Source organism: Diplotaxodon limnothrissa, linkage group LG9, assembly GCF_057381915.1.
Source record: "Diplotaxodon limnothrissa isolate DT_005_m linkage group LG9, D_limnothrissa_male_GT1.1, whole genome shotgun sequence".
Taxonomy (NCBI): Eukaryota; Metazoa; Chordata; class Actinopteri; order Cichliformes; family Cichlidae; genus Diplotaxodon; species Diplotaxodon limnothrissa.
The window spans coordinates 8,080,582-8,101,238 of record NC_140604.1 but is presented as its reverse complement, the minus strand read 5'-3'; the positions used below and the strand labels follow the sequence as shown (position 1 = coordinate 8,101,238).

The 20,657-nt window shown below is 41.0% G+C and overlaps 1 pseudogene; it reads right to left on the bottom strand.

The window, feature by feature from the left end:
• Positions 1 to 2,412: 2,412 nt before the first annotated feature.
• On the bottom strand, positions 2,413 to 2,531 carry LOC146625070 (5S ribosomal RNA; annotated as a pseudogene).
• Positions 2,532 to 20,657: the final 18,126 nt, after the last annotated feature.

Below are 20,657 nucleotides of genomic sequence, written 5' to 3'. Positions count from 1 at the left end.
TGGGGGAATCTGTCCATAGGACAACTATCAGTCGTGCACTGCACAAAGTTGACCTTTATGGAAGAGTGGCAAGAAGAAAGCCATTGTTAACAGAAAACCATAAGAAGTCCCGTTTGCAGTTTGCCACAAGCCATGTGGGGGACACAGCAAACATGTGGGGGACACAGCAAACATGTGGAAGAAGATGCTCTGGTCAGATGAGACCAAAATGGAACTTTTTGGCCAAAATGCAAAACGCTATGTGTGGCGGAAAACTAACACTGCACATCACTCTGAACACACCATCCCCACTGTCAGATATGGTGGTGGCAGCATCATGCTCTGGGGGTGCTTCTCTTCAGCAGGGACAGGGAAGCTGGTCAGAGTTGATGGGAAGATGGATGGAGCCAAATACAGAGCAATCTTGGAAGAAAACCTCTTGGAGTCTGCAAAAGACTTGAGACTGGGGCGGAGGTTCACCTTCCAGCAGGACAACGACCCTAAACATAAAGCCAGGGCAACAATGGAATGGTTTAAAACAAAACATATCCATGTGTTAGAATGGCCAGTCAAAGTCCAGATCTAAATCCAATCGAGAATCTGTGGCAAGATCTGAAAACTGCTGTTCACAAATGCTGTCCATCTAATCTGACTGAGCTGGAGCTGTTTTGCAAAGAAGAATGGGCAAGGATTTCAGTCTGTAGATGTGCAAAGCTGGTAGAGATATACCCTAAAAGACTGGCAGCTGTAATTGCAGCAAAAGGTAGTTCTACAAAGTATTGACTCAGGGGGCTGAATAATTATGTATGATTTTTGTTCCACTTCTCACGTGTGCACCACTTTGTGTTGGTCTTTCACGTGGAATTCCAATAAAATTGATTCATGTTTGTGGCTGTAATGTGACAAAATGTGGAAAAGTTCAAGGGGCCCGAATACTTTTGCAAGCCACTGTAACTGTAACGTTGAGAAATAAAAAATATCCATATCATGTCAGTTATAAAATGAAATCAGTCTGTGCTACACATGCAGTACTAGTTAATAGGAAAGGTGTGTGTGCATGTACGTGTGTGTGTGTTTGTTAACAATAAGGAAAATACAAGTGCTCATACTACAAATACTGTCTCCTACACTCACAACAAGGTCCTGTTTTATTAGTGTCGACATAATAGCTCGGTGTATGTACAGTCCACATGCACAGGCGCTCTCTCGCCGCATGTTACAGTGACTTCATGACTGGCGACAGCTTATCTCTCTCCACGGATGGGATCAATAGACTGGCGCTCCAGCTTGTTGACGTGAAACTGCGGAGACCTGCTATCATATTCACAGTAGTCCACCTGCTTTGGGTAAACAAGGGCCATCTCTCTGGGTCTGGACCCTCCCCCTGCTTCCTCCTCCCCACGACAGGAGGCCTGCTACTTTATATTTATACCCTCATGCAACAGTATAATTTGTGCGCAGAAAAAATGGCATTCATACACAAGCTATCTAGCCATCTTGGAGACAGCCTATTGTGTAAACAGGTTAAACGACATGTTGTCTGGAGGGACCGCGGGCTTGTCCTCTTGTACTAACATATGGTTGTCAGCCTGATGACATCCCTTTGGTTCCCTGTAGAGAAAGGTGTTTGGATGATGTCAGTGCATGAAGGACACGACCCAAAGTGACCGTCATAGTTTTAGTTGGCATAAATTCCAGGAACACTTTGTTTGTTTAATCCCAGTACAGTATTGACACAACTCAGCACAACTGGGACACATTGCGACAGATTTTGTTCAGTACTGGGTAAAAGTCAAACAACCGAACCGCTTTGTTTTTTTATCTGAGACTTTGAAAAAACCAGCATGATCAGGCAGGGAGCAGATGGCAAAATCTTTTTTTTTCCAGTTTGTAAAACTGGAAAAAGAGGATTTATTGTCTTAAAGAATAATAATTCTTTCACAATGTTTGTCTTTCATTGATTAAATCTCCAGAAACTCTATCACTGAGCATATAGAGGTATTAAACCATTAAAATGTTGACTATAACTGTTAAAAGAATGAGTTTAAATACACTTAATTGTTTATCATTTTACACCTCCACCTCCCTAATATGTCAGCAAATCTCACATAATTTGCCATGCGATGACACTATGTGTGTTACTTTGCTAACATGTAAATGGACTGGTTCTTCGCTTTTCTACTCTGTCCGAGCACTTAAAGCGCTTTATACAGCTAATTCATTCACCCAATCACACAAGCACTTCTAAGCTTAAGTGCTAAGTATCTAACATTCATACACATTCACACTCCGATGGATGCATCGGAGAGCAGCATGGGGTTAGTATCTTACCCAATGATATTTGGCATGCAGACTGGAGCAGCCTGGGATCAAACCACCGACCTTCTGGTTAGTGGCTGATCCGCTCTGCCACCTGAGCTACAGCCACCCCAAGGCTTACAGCACCTGGTATTCCCAGGCAGTCTCCCCTTCAAGTACTAACCAAGCCCAGCCCTGGTTAGCTTCCGAGATCAGACGAGGTTGGGCTTGCTCAGGGTGGTATGGCCATAAGCCATGTGTTTAAATGAGACTGGATCGAGATGTTGGTGAGGACAATCAGTGATTAAAGCAGCAGCTTAGTGGTGGTGACTGTGGTGTAGTTTGTTTATAGCCTAATACTGATGATGCTGATGGATTTATTGATTTATTTATTAATACAGTACCAAATCACATCAACAGTTGCCTCAAGAAAACAGACAAAACCCAACAATCATATCAAGACTAATGGGTAGTTTAGTAGCTTTAATAAAGATAAAAGTTCAGGTGCTAGCATAGGTCATCAGGTTGAGTAGGTGATCCATACACCACGAGGCAACTCAAGTGGCCAGTGGCAACTGAACTCTTCCAGGGCTTTTCTTCTATCTTTCCAGATGATTCAACAATAAAGGCTCAAATGCCCCAAACTAAGTCTGAATAACATTTCAAAATCAAGAGGGTGTGTTGTATATACAATATGAGGAAGAGCTTGATTTCTCTGTTTAAACTACCTTGTAGGCTTTGCTCCATTTAAAAGCTCAAATATTATTATTTATAAATCAATTAGAGTACATTACCACATGCAAACTCATCATCACCACTGTACAAAATTCAGTTTTATGAAAAAGCATCATGCGATAAAAAAATCAGTATAAAGCAAACATTTTTTTTGCTTTTATTTTTGAAACTTGTCTAAAATCTCAACACCTCCCAGCGTGTCGACCTAAATCCAGCCCAATCCCAAACCCTTTGAGTAAAGTGAGAAGCCTTGCTGAAATCCTGAAAAAAAAAAAAGCATTATCATCATAATTACTGTAGCTGCAGTGAGGAGAGAGGCTCGTCTCGGGTCCTGCGTGCTCGCCTCTCACAATAGGTGGCCACTTTGCTCGTCTGAGAGGGATCCATATCACAGAGGCCATTGTGAGAGTCTGCACAAAAGCCGTAGCGAGTGATACTTTGTTACTCGAGTGCTCACAGATCACTTTCTTTTGTCCACCTCCACCAGCTGCCATTTTACACCTCTGGAAGAAATTTAAAAAAAAAAGAAAATCTTTGACAGTTAACGAGTGAGTTTTACTGTAACCCCTTGACCTGGCTGAACTTACACTGAAGCAGACACGTCTGTTTACAGAGACGTACACATGCTAACACCCTGTGTAAACACACATAAAAGGAGAAGAGCTCCTCTGTCTATATGCAGAGCATTTAATGACGCTCGCAGATGTCAACCAGAGTTTAACAGTTTGGGTGAGTGCTTACTAATTTATATGAGCACTCTGTGATTATGTTAAGACTTCTTTGACTGTGGATTTGGATGAAGAAATGATTTGGACTGAGGACAAACTCTAAGGATGTTTTGGATTGTTTATCTACTGGATGGCTTTCTTGGCTCTTTTATATCAAAACAGTCTCTCAGTCCCTTTAAATCTCTCATTTTCTTGCAGAGGCAAAAGTAGAGGCTGATTTTAGGGAGATATAATAATACACTGTACAGTATGCACACCCATGTATACATATATATGATATACAGTAGCCTTTGTGCATTCCTCTCTACCAAAATGTTTAGTAACACACCGAGGCTGAAGACAAACCCTTTTTTGAAAGTTAAAGATAAACCAAGACAATGCAAACAAAGGTGTGAACAGTGAAACAGTCACTGGGGGAAACAGATACCAGAGAGCTTTTTGTGTTTTCCAATTTTCCCAATTTTTTTCTAATTCTCCTCCACCCCCATATTACAATAGATTAAATCACATTACATGCATTGGACTGGATCCCCTTTAGGGAGAATTATTTCCTACTAATCTGACTGTAACCCACACATGGGCAAAATACAGTTCCCACCTTATCTCTTAAGCCAGGGGTGTCCAACTCCAGGCTGCGATGCAGGTTTTAGATCTCACTCTGGGTCAACACACCTAAATCAAACGATTAGTTCATTACCAGGCCTCTGGAGAACTTCAAGACATGTTGAGCAGGTAATTTAACCAAATAAATCCTCCCTGTCCCCATTTTGCATCATACAAAGACACGATGGGTGAAACCAAAGATCTCAAATTTAGCCTCATTAGACCAAAGCACAGATTTCCACTGGTCTAATGTCCATTGCTTGTGTTTCTTGGCCCAAACAAATTGCTTCTGCTTGTTGCTTTTCCTTAGTTGTGGTTTCTTAGCGGCTATTTGACTCTAAAGGCCTGATTCTCGTAGTCTCCTCTGAACAGTTGATGTAGAGAAGTGTCTGCTACTAGAACTCTGTGTGGCATTTATCTGGGCTCTTATCTGAGATGTTGCCAACTTGTGATCTCTGAGGCTGGTGACTCAGATGGCCTTAACCTTAAGGGGCAGAGGTGACTCTTGGTCCTTTCCTAGGGTGGTCCTCATATGAGCCAGTTTTGTCATAGCGCTTGATGGTTTTTGCAAATACACTTGGGGACACATTCAAAGTTTTAGCAATTTTCCAGAATGACTGACCTTCAGTTCTTAAAGTAATGATGGGCTGTCAGTTGTGTACCAACCTGACTTCTGCACAACACAACTAATGGTCCCAACCCCATTAAGAAGGCAAGAAACTCCGCAAATGAACTCTGACAAGCCACATCTGTGAAGTGAAAACCCTTTCAGGTGACTACATCATGAAGCTCATTGAGAGAAGATCGAGGGTTTGCAGCACTGTCAACAAAGCAAAGGGTGGCTACTTTGAGGAATAAAAAATATAAGACATATTTTGAGTTATTTATTCATTTTTTCTTTGCTACATCAGTGCGCCCCAGGGCAGCTGTGGCTACAATGTAGCTTGCCATCACCAGTGTGTAAATGTGTGTGTGAATGGGTGGATGACTGAATGTAGTGTAAAGCGCTATACAAATACAGGCCATTTACCATTTTACATAATTGCATATATCTTGCTTCATAATATATGATGTCTTCAGTATGTATCTACAATGTAGAAAGTAGTAGTAGTGCTCTTAATTGTCTTATATTTACACAGGAGCATGAAATGTCTGCTTAATAATGTTTAAACATGACTGTGTTTGGTACTTTTGAGCTTGGATAAAAAACAGCACTCAGCTGTCATTTAATGACTCTGTCATATAATCCTCCTGGTTTGGTTTGTCTGTGTTTACACTGATGCAGAGTTGCTCTCACTTAATGTCAACTCCTAATTTAGTAACGTACTGTGAGGTCAGCAGCAGTTGTGGTCAGAAACTCGGTGCTTCTCTCGTATAAAAGCTACATTAATGTGCATGAATGGATGTAATTCAGAGTTTAAAGTATTTCTCAAATATCTGAGGAGTCATTCGTCTCAAAATATTTCAGTGTACCTGTGCATGACTCTAGGTGTAACAGATACTGATAAAACTGATACTACACATTACTCCATTCAGTCTCCGCTGCTACTGCACAACTCCAACACCCTGTGCACCTTCTCTTTCTGCTGAGTGCAGTGCGTTCCTGCAGATTTCGGCCGCTCATCCTACTACCTACCACTTCCTCTCTGAGAAATCAGCAGAAAAAGAGCGAGACGGGGCAAAAAGAGTAGATCATATTGACAATTATTTCTCTGCGGCTGGCTCCAGGCAAATTAGATTGAATGGGCTGGAAAACAAGTTACATCAATCCAATTAGGTTATGATCAGTGGCTGCTACTGGGCTGCGGAGGCCACAGCACGGGGCTGCTGTGCACTGTACTACTGATAGAACGTCGCGGAGAGGAGACGGAGTCTAAGGCGAGAGACAGGCCTGGTGCTAATGTCTGCCCTAACTCAATAGAGAGGCTGCCTTGCTCTCTCTGATTGACCGCTCCATTAAAATTTTCACAGACATGACTACTGTGGATGTGTGTGCACGCACGCGTGTGTATGTGGGATGGTTATCCTTTAGAGATCAGACGTAGCAAATTCATTTTGCAGCCGGGCCTCGCATCAATCTATCTTAATCATTTGAACCCCACATTAAACAAGCAAACTGCAGTGACATTTGCTGCAGCTGTGGCTCTGAATAAGGGCTGCATGTGTGTCTCAGAATGCACACTATGCATGTTTGGGATTCTGCGCTCAGCTCCCCGTTGGACCGAGTAAAACCCAGGCGCCCTCTGCCCTACTGTCTCTCTCCACCAGATGGGATGGGAATAATGCAGTAATTACAGGAAGCAAGGCTCGACCGCTAAACATTTTTCTAACCAGAGGATCTGTGAGAGGGATTCTGCATTTGGAGAGAGGGAAGAAAAAGGAATGAGACCAAGCGAGGGAGCCAGGCAGGGAGTTTGCCTCTAATTTTCAGTATCTGGATTAAAGATCATCTACCCGTCTGACAGTTTGTATTGTAACAGACTGATGAGCTGTGGGCTTGTGTGTTCATAGATACAGTATAATTGCATGCATGTGGATGCCTTGGAAAAAATAAAGATGTCAGAGATGGAAATCTTGTATTAATCAAGGTCAGTCCTACAGCAGTAAAATCAAAGGTAGCCGTTACATGCAGAGAGTGACCACACGAGTGTAGGAATCAACAGGAGTGACCCCCGATCAAGAACAGCTACTGATTCTTAAATGACCACAATGGCAAATGATAACTAGAAAAAGTTATCATGTGAAAATGCCAGGTGAATGCGGAAATCATGTGCCGAAAACAGCTGAAGAAGCTGAACTGTCTGCTGAAAATAGGTGAAGAAGCTGAACTGTCTGCTGAAGATGGCTTTATTTGAAAGGGTACACTGAAGAGTGTCAAGAAAGCGGGGAAGACATGCGCCAACAGCCATGGGTAGGATTCAAACCTGTGCCACCTGCTCTCAGGGCGCCTGCTCATCTCAGTGAGGCAAACCGGTACTCATCCCAGAGAGAGATATATTGAGAGAAAAAACGGTAGTTAGAGTAGTTAAGTAGCAAAGAATAAAGAAACAGGAACTCAAACCGGTCGTTCAGTGATGACGCGACAAATCCTACTAAAGTAGCCTGCGTTTAATATGGCTTTTGTGTTGTTAACATGTTTAATGTTATGTATTTTCTTCTATTTGATCTCAAAAAGCTCCTAAAACAGTCAGTGATCACTGTTGACCTCCCTCGGCTTTTATTACCGCTAATCATTTATTTAAGCTCAGTTTTTAAAACCTTAGGATGTAGCTACAGCCCATCCCATGCAGCAGTATATGAATGACTAACCTCGTATTGTGGATGGATTATCTCAGTTGTTCTCCTGGCTGAAGTTTGGTCCTTTTACAGCATCCTGCCATGCGATTACATTTGTTCCTGACCACCGAGAACACTCACGTTAACTTTTATCGAGTGGGAAAAAAAGTTAGCTTGTTTATATTATGCTAACATAGCTGTGTCGCTAGCGGTCACGTAGCACATCATTAAATACCAGCTAGCCAAACTTCAGTAACCCTACAAACGCCACTGCTGTTTAGTTTTCTGTCTTCATTTATGCTGGAAGTGATAACAGAGCTGTACGTTTTAATTTGTTTCCAAAACCCCGCAGTCAGGACATGCTATATTGTATTTAGATAGAAGCTAGCGAGCTAACTCCCTGCTAACTTCTAACTCCGTTAAATGTCATAAATTCCGTTTTCATGGATGCCTGGATGTTAAACTCAATTGTTACACCTGGTAGAGCAGAACGCTGATCATTTTATTAAAGATGAAAGACTTTAGACAGTTTTTCAACTCTCAGTAATGCCATAGTGATCGTTTGATATATGGACCTGCAGCGGAGTTTAGGTCCAGACACGGCTAGTGACGTCAGACTGAACAATCGGATAGGCTGAATGCCTTTGGCATTCACCCAAAAAGTAATGCATATCTTGAGTCTGAAGTTGAAAGTGTGCCTTTGTGGCATGTGAATGCCTACGACTTCTGTTTTTCACCACCTGTATTTGTGGCTGGTCTAATTAGATGGAATAGCATCGTACATCTCAGGCCAGTATATTAAACATTGCGGTTTTCACACACTTGCACCAACTTCTATGTATTTTTAATGGAGGAATTCTAAGTTTATGAGAATGAAAATGTGTGGAAAGATGTAATTATATAGTAATCAACACATATTTATGAGTACAATCATTTGTTTTCCGTTTCATTTTCAGCATCCATTTCTTCTTATTACTTTTAGCTTGTAGAGCTAAGCGTAGCTTTAACATAGTAACTTGAAGTAATCTTTTTCTGTACAACAATCAGTCTCAGATCACTGTGAACAAATTTTTGCCCATTCTCATTTACAATGCTGCTTACGTTCACTGAGATGTGTGGGCTCTGATTTACTCACAGCTCTCCCAGCACCATTACTCCAGTACGGTTGAGGTCTGGAATTTAACCGGACAGTTGAAATCACATGATTCTTTTCGTTTTCTGCCATTCTGTACTAGATTTGCTGCTGTGTTTGGAAACATTCCCATTTGTCTAAAATATTTTGGTACAAAGAGTTCATAGTTGACTCAATGACAACAAGGTGCAGAGGTCATGTGGCTGCAAAAGAAGCCCAAATCATCACCCCTCCACCACCGTGCTTGACAGTTACTATGACATGCTTGTGCTGATATGCTGTGGCTTTGTTTTTGCTGAACATGCAACTGCAGACAGCTCCACTTTGGTCGCGTCTGTACAAATAACTTGGTCATTTTCTGACCATTCTGTACTGCCATGAACTTTTAGTGAGGCCTGTAGAGTCTGAGATGTAGCTCCTGGATTTCTTGCAGTTTCTATGAGCATCACACAGTTTGACCTTAGGGTGAATCTCCTGGGATGTCCAGTCCTGTGATTTTGGCTTTTCATTAAGAAAACTGTCAAAATGTCTGCTTTTATAGAGGTTCTCACATCTGCCACAAGGGTGTACTTAGTTTTTGACAGCACTTATATTTTCACATTTATTGATTCATCGTATTTTTATTTTTTTTTACCTTTGTACTGTTGTGCTCTGATGTAACATCAATGTTAAGTAGAAAATATGGCAGTAGAGCCTCTGTCCAGCTCTACACTTTCCTATCCCATCCCCATCACCTCTACCAGCATCCAGCATCACACACACACACACCCCAGGTCACACACTCAAAGCTTGCGCTCTTTGACCTGGACCTTGTGTCCAGCATGGCCCTTGGTGTCCCTGTCAGTGCAGCTCCACATGGGTCAGGAAACACTAGTCTACTCCCTCGCTGCTCCCCAATGACCTCTATAGTCCCCGAGGTGGCATTTCCCCTCAGATTAGAGCTAAAAATACCGCGACTGCACTCTGAGCTGCAGCCCCTGGTGATTGTGGCGGAGGGGAGGAAGGAAGCAGCTTTTCCTGCTCTCGTCTGTCCTGGTAAGTTATTTGTCGTCCCTCTCTCTGCCTGTTCCTTCTCTCATACTGTCTCTTCAATTATTTCCACCGCTGTTTTTTTTTTTCTCTCTCTGTTGGAAAAGGTTTTTTCATACAAGCAAAAAACATGAACCCATTTCACCTCATCCAGGACAGGAACACCCATGACACTGGAAAACTCTTTGAAAGCAGCAGTCCAATAAGTGGCAGTAAACAAGTCCATAAAGGCAGGAGGAGGAGGGGTGGTGGGCTTTAACCTCTGGATCAGAATTGAGTTAATGTGCCATTAATGCCTGGACACACTCATATAAATATGACATTTGCAAGTTCGTTGCCCGGTCCGAAAGAAAAAGCGAAAGGAAAAAAAAGCTGGCGTGCATTAGCATCGGGCTAATGGGTTGCTTTGCTGGGTAAATACTGAGTTTGTGGTCCTGAATTAAAAGATTTCCCTTCTCAAACAGAGTGGCACAGCTCAGTCCCAGGACATGGCTCAACGGGAGAAAACAAAAACCTCCTCCAGTGAGCAAATATGATTAAGAAAGAAAATGAATCATAATTACATGTGCATACTTTTGGGAACTCAATTAGTAGGCAAACATGACAAAAACATCTACTTGTCTGAAAGAAAGGGTTGCTACTGTGATTAGATTATTTGTAACATTTTACATAAAATTTGCGCTCCTTAGATCAAAATCTCAGTTTGGTCTGATGATGCCTGAATAAAGCCCACTGCTAAAAGAAAGACTGAAAATTAATGAAAAGTATTTAAACGGCACTCACTGACATCCTCCATCACCGCCACAACATATCAGTGGACTTCTCATTAATGTTGAAACAGTGCATGCAAGAGCTGTTGAAGTGTGATAAATGCAGGGATTAGTGGCGTGATTTGCCTGACATGTTTACAACAGAGCAGGTGCATGTAATGATAACTCTGTGATTTATACTATTCAGTGTCCACACCCATGCAATCTTAAGTAGTAGCTTTGATCCCCCTTGTGTAACCTGGCAGGACGGCGAGCTCTTTGAACTTTGTGTCACGTGGAAATAAAGCCTGCAAGAAAATCGTTCAGCTATTAATACTGATTTATTGTGATTGATTTTATCAACCCTTCCCCACCCTACACCTACAAAAAATGAGCTGAACAGAACAGATAAATCTATCAATAATACATTTCTTGATTCATTTTTTTAAAATGTGGAATTATCCAAAATGAAAGCCTCAGAAACCCTCAGAAATTTCTAAGGAGGTGAGGCCTGACCGTACAAACCAAAGACGGTGAGTGTGATGGTTAAAGTTCTGAGAACATGTCAAGAAGAATCAGCTGCTATGGTGTTAATGAAATTAACAACAGCTGCACTAGAGGGGCAGCAATTAGACAACCCCCCAAACAGGAATGGTTTTACAGGTAAACACCACTCAGATTTTTTCCCTCCTCATCTTTTATGTTTTTGGTTTTTTTTTTACTAGTTTTGGTATCATGAGGGATACCTGGACCCTACAAAAGTTGCATAGGTAGAAGATGTGCCATCTTCCAGGATGGCACATCATTACATCCCAGAAGTTCTGCAGTGTCTCCCAGCACAGTCTCAAGAGCATGGAGGAGATTCCAGGAGACAGACAGTTAGAAGGTCCTTAACCAACCAGTAGATGCATTTGCATCATGGGATGAAAATGTTAGATGAATATGATGACTAATTTAGCATTTCTGGTGCCAGCTGACTTATGCTGTGCTCTGGTGTTCCCAGATATTTATTACACTCTAAAATTATTCTAGGTGTCTAAAATTCAACTTCAATCCAGAGTATGTGACATGGAAATATCCATACCCTAAGCTTCTGTGTAACAGTGCTGAGAAAACAGTCACATTCTCGATTCCTAGTGTTCGGAATATAAAGTTTCAAAATGATGTTTTTGGGTCACATTTGTGTATAAATCATAACAATTATGGATTGGGTTGTGCTAAGCTGCTCTCCGACTCATTTTCACACGTGACATTTCTCTTTAAGACCTTGTTAATACCTATGACTCATGTTTCCACTTCTTCAAGAAACTGAAAGCTTACTTTGTCGGATGGTGAAAAAGTAACATACAGTAGGCTCTTGTGTGATTTGATTTGTGAGTGCAAAGTGGATTTGTCAGGCCACATAGCAAAGCCAAAAGAGAATGAATTCCAAACTTTAGCATGAACCCGGTTCTTATAACAGAGGCTAGAGTTGAATAAGACTGGATCTTGGACCCTCTGAACTTCAATTGTTACTTATTATTTTGCTAGATTTCTACACACTCTGTCACTTCCTTGCTTGCGCTCACTGTTTCCCCATCTCTTGTTCCTCCTTTTCCTTCAGTTTACTTTGTTCCGTCTCTGCATTCGCCACTGCTGTCTCAGCTGTGCCCCATATGATCTCTGTGATAAGTCCATTTTGTAATTTGCAGTGTTTTCAAAGCCATTATTACAGCTTGTTTATATACTGAAGCTGACTCTTGGCCTCACCATGATGGAAGACAATTAGTAGGAAGCCCAGTTTGTGGAGCCCTGTGTGGTACTATTAGGAAACAGAATAACAAATCATGGCAGAGGCAGACGGAGTGGATAATAGCTGGAGTCATGCACACACACACGCACGCACACACATGCACATACACAACTTTTTACTTCTTGTATCTCACTGAGGACATTCACTGACATAATTCATTCCTTTGCCCTTTATTCTGACTTTAACATAATAATAATCATCATAATAACATTTAGAATCCATGGATGTCGTAGAAGCATCCCAGACCAGAATAAATATGTTCTGCCCCGTGTAACTGTTTTTGTTTTTATACACAAAACTGAACATAAAACAATCTGCTGGACACGGACAGCAGCATGACTGAGAGGTGACAAGATATCTACTTTAATGTACTGAATATTTTAAGTGGATTTGCAGAGGCTCAAAAAATTCTTTATTATAACATCATTGTAAATTACATGATGGTGTCGAACCCTTTATTTTGAATATGGATGTTACATTTTGTAGATCGGACACAGGCGTGGTTGCTGAGTAGCCCAATGAATTCCTATCTTACGTTAGCTTAAACCTTTATGTAACGTTAGCCATTGTAAACAGTTGTGATAGAAATAATTTCACACTGGAAATGCCAGCAGAGCAACAGCCACAACTGTTCTAGTCACCATCTCCCACATGTAGTTCCTACTTGTTCGAAAAACTGATAGATGTACAGTCTTCCTGCTCCAGTTCTGGACCAAGCATTTGACTGCTTGAAGGGTTTCTTTTTGGATTTAAGTTTTCTTATCCAGGAAGTTTTTCTTCTTTTATTTGGCTGTTTTTTGAGCAGTTGATGCCTGGTCTAGTACCTGTGTGTTTAGTGTAAACCTTTGTAGAAGACTCGGTCAGACCAGCTGGTATAACTGGCCCCTGCTATCCATTTGTGGGCTGCCGGATGTTCCTCTGCCTTCCATAAGTCCATGTTGTCACCTCAAGGTCTTTTGCTTCTGTTTGTGTTTGACTGAAATTCTTTTGTTTCTGGTCTGATTTATTTTGAACTCTGTGAAAACTGATAGCAAGCCTTTTCTTTTTTTCATAACATGAAATATGTCATATTGATATAATCCCGAGCAACACTGTACTAAATGACTGACTAAGCACTGCATTTATGAAAAAGTTACCCTGGTTGCCAAGTATGGTTTGCATCCAGACCCCAGCCTGTGGTTGGGCTGAAGCAATATAAGTACCGGTACTTTAATTAATGCTGTGTAGAGAAGGTGGTCTTTCTTTAGATTTAATTTAAATCAAGACTTGGTGTGGTGGTCTGCTTCAACACAGAAAAGGTTTACAGTGATACAGTGATTGCTAAAACAGAGCGGTAATGCTTAAATCATAAATTAAGAGCATTTCCTAATGATAGCAATACAAACTTCTGAGTGAAATTACATTTCACAACATATTTGAAGTTAGATTTTAAGAAAAAGGTTCAGGGACCAAAAGTGTTATGCAGCCACATTAATAACACAACCATGTTTAGCCTGTGGTAAATGGTTTTAGTTTACTACATCAGAATATTGTAGAAATAAGTAGTGATTTTACAATATTTTAAAAGCAACTTTTCCCATCTGGACAAATAGAGAGGAAACATGTTATACTGCTGAGCTGTCAGTGTTTACTCACTTAGATTTTCACATTGGCCTTCTTTGGATTAAATAAAGTCTACCAACATAGTTTTAACAATATAAGGGCTCCAGTCAAGCTGACTGAGTTTGGTTATTTAGTCTCACCTAATATAGTGTGTGTTTGACAGTCTCATGAAGCACCAAGGGGAATCACGGGGCTGATTTCAGTGTCTCTGTTCTAATCACTAAACATGCAAACTGACCAACTGTCTCGTTAGCCTGAGGTCTATTCCACTCACATATCTGTCCTGGCCACATCCCCAAAGAAGCAGCATCCGTCTCGGAACAACGGCTGTTTTTTCTCCTCCGGGACAGGCTGGTGCCAGGGAGAGCGCTGTGGGTAAACCTCTCACCCCCCACCGCCCCGGCAAACAAACCACAAACAAACCCGCCAGGGCCCCAGGCACCAACACAACCACCAGCCCCAGCCCCTCAGTCTGCCTGAGTCAGCTGGCTGTGTGTGTGTGTGTGTGTGTGTGTGTGTGTGTGTGTGTGTGTGTGTGTGTGTGTGTGTGTGAGAGAGAGAGAGAGAGAGAGAGAGAGAGATTGTTCAGGGTTAAAAGAAAAAAGAAAGAAAGAAAGAAAACCTGCCCATACAGAGGTCTTTATAAAAATATCAGGAGCTACACGACTGGACTTTTTTATTGAGAAAAAAAAAGATGCAATTTTGATGTCAAATCCGTAATATTAGAAAAACACATTACTAATATATTGATAGCTTAAATGCGTACTTGTTCAAACTTGTTTATTTGTATGAATTGAAGGTGAGCAGAAGGGCTACATACCTTGGATGCATGAACATTCATTTCTTCTGGTCTTTGCACACATGCTTATATTTTTTTTTAGCATGTTAAAGCTTCCAAACAGCAGTGCACAGAAATAAATGAGGCAAAAAGGTACTTTTACCAGTTTGCAGTTATTTGGTCAAGTATGAAGTTTTTAAACTTTAATGGGACTTTAGAAAGTCTACAAGTTCAACAAAATGTTTATATATCTTTAAATCTCTGTGTGTGATAAAGTCATCTAATAGTTGTTGAGCTATTTCAGTCTGAACCAAAGTGGTATGCTGACCAGCAAACCAGCACACTAAGAATAATGTATTTTTCCTTTCCCCAACCCTCCAACTTACAGCTAAACTAGGAGCATCTTGCTCAACTCTGTGGTTGAATGAAAGCTGAATTACACAAGGTGTTGAGTTTACACTCTGCTCCACTGTAGGCCAATAAAACATCTCATTACAAGCTTACATGGCTCTCACAAAAGGACTGCATGGCTATGTTAGGCTTTTGTAATGGTCACCTTGAAAATGCATATTCAGCTATTAACGTGTAAGGGGAAAAGTGTGTTTAGTCTCACTGTTTCCTCAGCACTATTTCAGGGTGGGTCGAGTTATCCTCTTTATTGTATATTACAGAGAGCAAATAAAGTGTAATTAGGCATCACAGCTTCAAGGCCACCAACAGTGCTGCCCAGGCGCAGTAAATATGTAATTTCTTTTTCAGCTTTGCTTACCCTTTCTTAATTTATACCCAGAAATAATTCCAGAAAGTTTCCCAACATGTACTTTATATCCCGAATCAGCTGGCTTAAAGGAGGATGCTGCAGTAGAGAAGAAGCATTTGCTTTGTAGCACTGTGATATCTCACGCAACAGTTGCTTTTCTTCATTACGTGTGAACCGTGAATTGTATTTGTGCATGTCACAGCTGGCAAAGAGATGTTACAAACAGTGATTAGCTCTAACACGAGGGAAGCATAATTAATCAAAATTACTGCTGACAGTTGCTCAACACCGCTCTGCGCAAAATAAGTGGAGCATGAGTACGGCTGTGGTTGGAAGCGCCGGAGGAGAATCCGGGGATGGTACTTCCCGAGGATATCACAGCTTAGCTTTCCTAAAATTAAACAAAGGAATAAATATTTAAACGGGTTTTTCTGCTTGCACTTTGACTGCCCGTGTGACGCAGGTGGGCACGTAGCCAGATGCAGGCATCACACCCTCAACTCTGGTGCCTGTGTGTGTGTGTGTGTGTGTGGGGGGGGGGGGGGGGGGGGGGGGGGGGGATTTTGGAAACTAATGTTCACTTGGCCCATCTAATGAAGCATTTAATACACAGCCCTGGGAATGCAGAACAAGCATGAATCATGCAGCAATTAAACCATGCTCCAACATCTACTGGAAAAAAAGAGAAAAAAATCCACGGTGCTGCTGCGAGCTCGAGACGGACCTCAGAAATACACAAGAGCAATGTGTCAAGGAAAAACCATGCGTGTAAAGGATGTGATGGTAAAAGAGCTGATGTGCATGTTGTTAGATTTGTATTGTTGATTGTCATTTATGCTTAGAAATATTTACTTCTATATGCTTAGAGTTTTGTAATTAGTTGTAGATTGGTAGAGGTTTTGATCACATGTTGTGGGTATTTCTGTTTACAGCGCGTTTATGAGAAGGTGGAGTGCAGAAATGGCTCGATAATAATTGCAGCAAGTTTGTTTCTGCCTGTTGGATGGGAGTTGACGCAGCAAGGAACAAACTGAGAGCCAGAACTTTAGACAATCATATGAAAAAGATTTAAAAGAGAATTAATGTAATTACTGTTAGTAAGTATAAAGCCTAGTGTGTCATTCAGTGGTTGAACAAGTTATAAAAAGTGCAAAGACTATTTTACTTTCTCAGCCTATTCTTACACCCTAAGCAATCTGACTACCTGATAATGAGACGTTAGGTGTTGTTCACATGAATCTTGACTGACTAAATAAAATTTGAGATCCTAATACTTCTAAGTTATTTTATGCAGGATATAAAAACAACGACAGCAAGGAGAAGAAATGGAAATTTTAGAATTTACAACACTGATGATTTATGCTTATTATTTCTTTTTGTGAACGATCTCCAGCTTTAAATTGTGGAATAAAATTCGATGTGTTCCCTTCCATAAAGGATTGCTCAGTGCATCCACTGCTAAAGATGCAATTCAAGGCTTGCGCAGAGACAGCCATTCACACAGGAAGTACTCGCAAGCTTCATACAGTGAGGTCCGAGCCTTAATTTGAACTGTGGACCTTACTGTGAGGCACTAACAACCACACCACCATGCCACTTAACATGACATGGCCTAAATGATCACAATAACTTGCATGCTTGTGGATTAACGAAATCAGCCAGTGCTGTCTACTTGCTAGATTTCATAGCTTACAAGAATTATAAAGACAAACATAAAACAGTGGTGTTTTCATCATTTGAAATAATTCTAACCTGGTTACTCAATAGTTAATTTACAGCAGACAATATCAAACTGTTAATAGGTTAAACATTTTATAATATCTCAAAAGACTTAATTAAGAATTAAGAATATGTGATATGAAATAAATAGAGTATAGAAAAATAAAGTTTAAACTTTAACCTTTAAGGTAAGAGAAAATAACAATCAGCTTAAGTTATATGTAGTCAAAACATTTTAGCATTAAAGTCTGTAAAGTAGCAACTATGCAGAATCATAGAGTCATATAGATGATTGTTGGATCTTAATCATTGATTCACTACCTGCCACCAAAGGAAAAATAAGAGGTTATCTTACTTTAAAATTTTTTTTAATTAAAGTTACACTGAAGATGGGCCGACCAATGAGAAAATGGCTGGATTAAAGCATATTGATCCTCCAGCTGATCAGTCGAATCTGAACCTGCAGTTCTGTTAATAGTTTAGAATTTAGCAACAAACACAACTGCAACACGATTATTGCAATTCTTCTTCTAGGGCAGCGAATCACACTGAGTATGATGCAGAATAAAAAACATAACCATATGCTAAAAGGGTTCAAATGTAATCAGGCACCTAGGAATGACCTTTCAATCATCCAAGCATAGACGTATAGGATGCTGTCTCAGCCACTGGATTTGTCCAAACTTAATAATCCTGGACTTTAAACCTTTTTTTTCCTGCCATTTATTAAAAACAATGGCAGCTCATATATATTCTCAGTATTTGAGATGTGTCACTCTAATAATTACAAATGAGCAGTCAAAGCCTTTGCAGAACCAAAGCACCCACCCAAGTCTTTCATAACTCATTCCTTGAACTTTTCCATACAGTGGAGGAAAGTTCCCACTTCCATTCCAGCACAAATGATCCCCCATCACTTCCAGTCTGTGGATGCTTATTAGAGTATGATAATATTTGTGCAAGTACCTGGATTGAGTGAGTTTCCCTTTTCTTTTTTTTTACTTCCTTGAAACATTTCAAGCTGTTGCTGTGTGGTATTGACCTGCCACACAGCTTGCTAATGTTTCCCGAAAGCTTCTTTTCACTTAATATTAAATAATTCTCATTGAATTTATAATAAAACAATACCTGAATCCACCAGTTGTGTGTATTCTGCTGAACCAGGGGGGGGGGGGGGGATTTTGAACCTAAATCCAGCGGAGCTGTTTTCAAAAGGACAGCGACGTATCAATTTCCAGTTAGAAAACCCCAAAGCCCAGACCAAGTCTAACAATAATGAGGGGAGTTTTACAAGTGTAGCAACAGCAGGGTTCTTTGGAGAGAAAACATTATGATTGCATTAGATGAGATGGCACTCCAGAGTCAGCACTTTACTGTAGGGTTTTTTTTTTGTTGCTGTTGTTTCTTTGTGAACAGGCTCGTTCACGACCTCAGTCAACTGCAACTCGGCTGTGTGCTCTAAACATACAGCTCTGCTGTGTATTGTTCCAGAGCAATTACACGACCGTCCTGTGTCCGACAAAATGGAAGCGACACAAACAGAAACCCGATATCCCTTTGAGCCGTGCACCGTCCAGTCAGCCTGGTGCTGGTGGTGGTGGGGGGGGGGGGGGGGGGGGGGGGTTCAAGAGCAGAAGGAGCATTTATAACTAAACATCATATTTCATACCACATGTGATTTCTGGTTTTTCCTCCCCTTAAAGAGGAACTCCAAGAGGAAAGGAATGCACAACTACCTTATCCAGCAGCTATTAGTTGCCATAGCTTAGTTTTATGATGACATAGAAGGAAACAAGTGCAGGTGAGACGCCACCCTGCTGGATTATTGATAATTGGGCGATATTTACAGTGCTCCTTTGCACTAATGGGTCAGTCGTATTTGCCTAGAGATAAGGCTTTATTGCTTTTATGGCAAGCAAGTAAAGCAATTACCAGTGATAGGACAAGCAGCCTGCTTTCCCTGTGTGTGTGTGTGTGTGTGTGTGTGTGTGTGTGTGTGTGTGTGTGTGTGTGTGTGTGTCAAAGTGGCTACAGACATCAGCTCACCTGCCAAATGCCATCTGTCTTGTCGCATGTTTAAGACTGCCATACTGCTTAAAGGCTGATAGAAGTCCGATTTTATGGATGTCTTGGCCGAGTTTATGATCAGGCTGACTCTGAACTCCAAAGTCCATTCTTGTGCTCAAAAGGAGAAGCTGACAAAACAGTCAAAGACTTTTTTTCCTCCATGAGTAAGCTTACATGCACCACTATCAGTATCCTGATTTCTATCCAGCATATCACAACCAGGATACTAGTCTGCATGTACACGAATGCCATGGTGGCTCGACCTTTTCGCCTTTACTCTTCATTTAACTGCTAAAGTCAGGGTTTCCACCGGAGTATTGCAACAAGACCCTCTGAAATGACCACTGACATGTTCATATTGTTAAAATGAGTTTTTAGACAAGGAAACCTTATGTTAGGTCATGTTTTCCATTAGCTCACTGGTCTCATTAACCAAAGTTACCCAGATAGCAACAGATTGCAAAGGACAGCTGAACTATGAGCAATTTTGAAGCTGAAAAAGTAAAAACAAAACAAAACAAAAAAAACGGGCAAATGTTTTGACTTGGTACTTTTTTACGGCATTTCTCAGCTGTACAGCTAATGTCCTTAACTATTCATTGCTGTATATGAACCAGGCTAATCGTCGTGCAATGCAGTCTCACATGTGATTCTGTCAGTTCATGCAAGAAGTGGGAAGCAACCTCCTGCACCGGGAGCAGTACACTGTGTGCACAATGATTAGGCAAGTGAGTGTTTTGATCATATCATCATTTTCATGCATATTTTTCAGCTCCTTGCCCTGTAAAAATTGAACACTTACTGGATATTACGTGATGTGTACTTGTGCAATGGTGGAGGGTGTGGCCTATGGAGAACAACACCCTATTTCACGGTGTCAGTAATTATTAGGTTGCTTCTTTTTCTCTGGCAAAATGGGCCCAAAAAAAAAAGAACTCTGTGTAGGCAAATATGGACTTTTAGAGGAATGCAGCACTCTTGAAGTTGTAAAGATTGGGGTGTGATCATACAACAATGTAGCTTGCCATCACCAGTGTGTGAATGTGTGTGTGAATGGGTGGATGACTGGATGTGTAAAGCACTTTGGGGTCCTTAGGGACTAGTACAGCGCTATGCAAATACAGGCCATTTAACTATCAAATGTTTTGTTCAGTACTCAGCGATATGGCCAAGGTAAGGAAGACTGAAACCCGTCCATGACTGAACAAGATACATAAGCTGAAACACCAAGACTGGGCTAAGAAATATCTGAAGACAGACTTTTCAAAAGTTTTATGGACTCATGAGATGAGAATGACTCTAGATGGACTCGATGAATGAGCCTGTGGCTGGATTAGTAATGGGCACAGAGCTCAATTCAAATCAGATGCCAGCAACGTTGAGGAGAGGTAGTGGTATGGGCTGGTTATG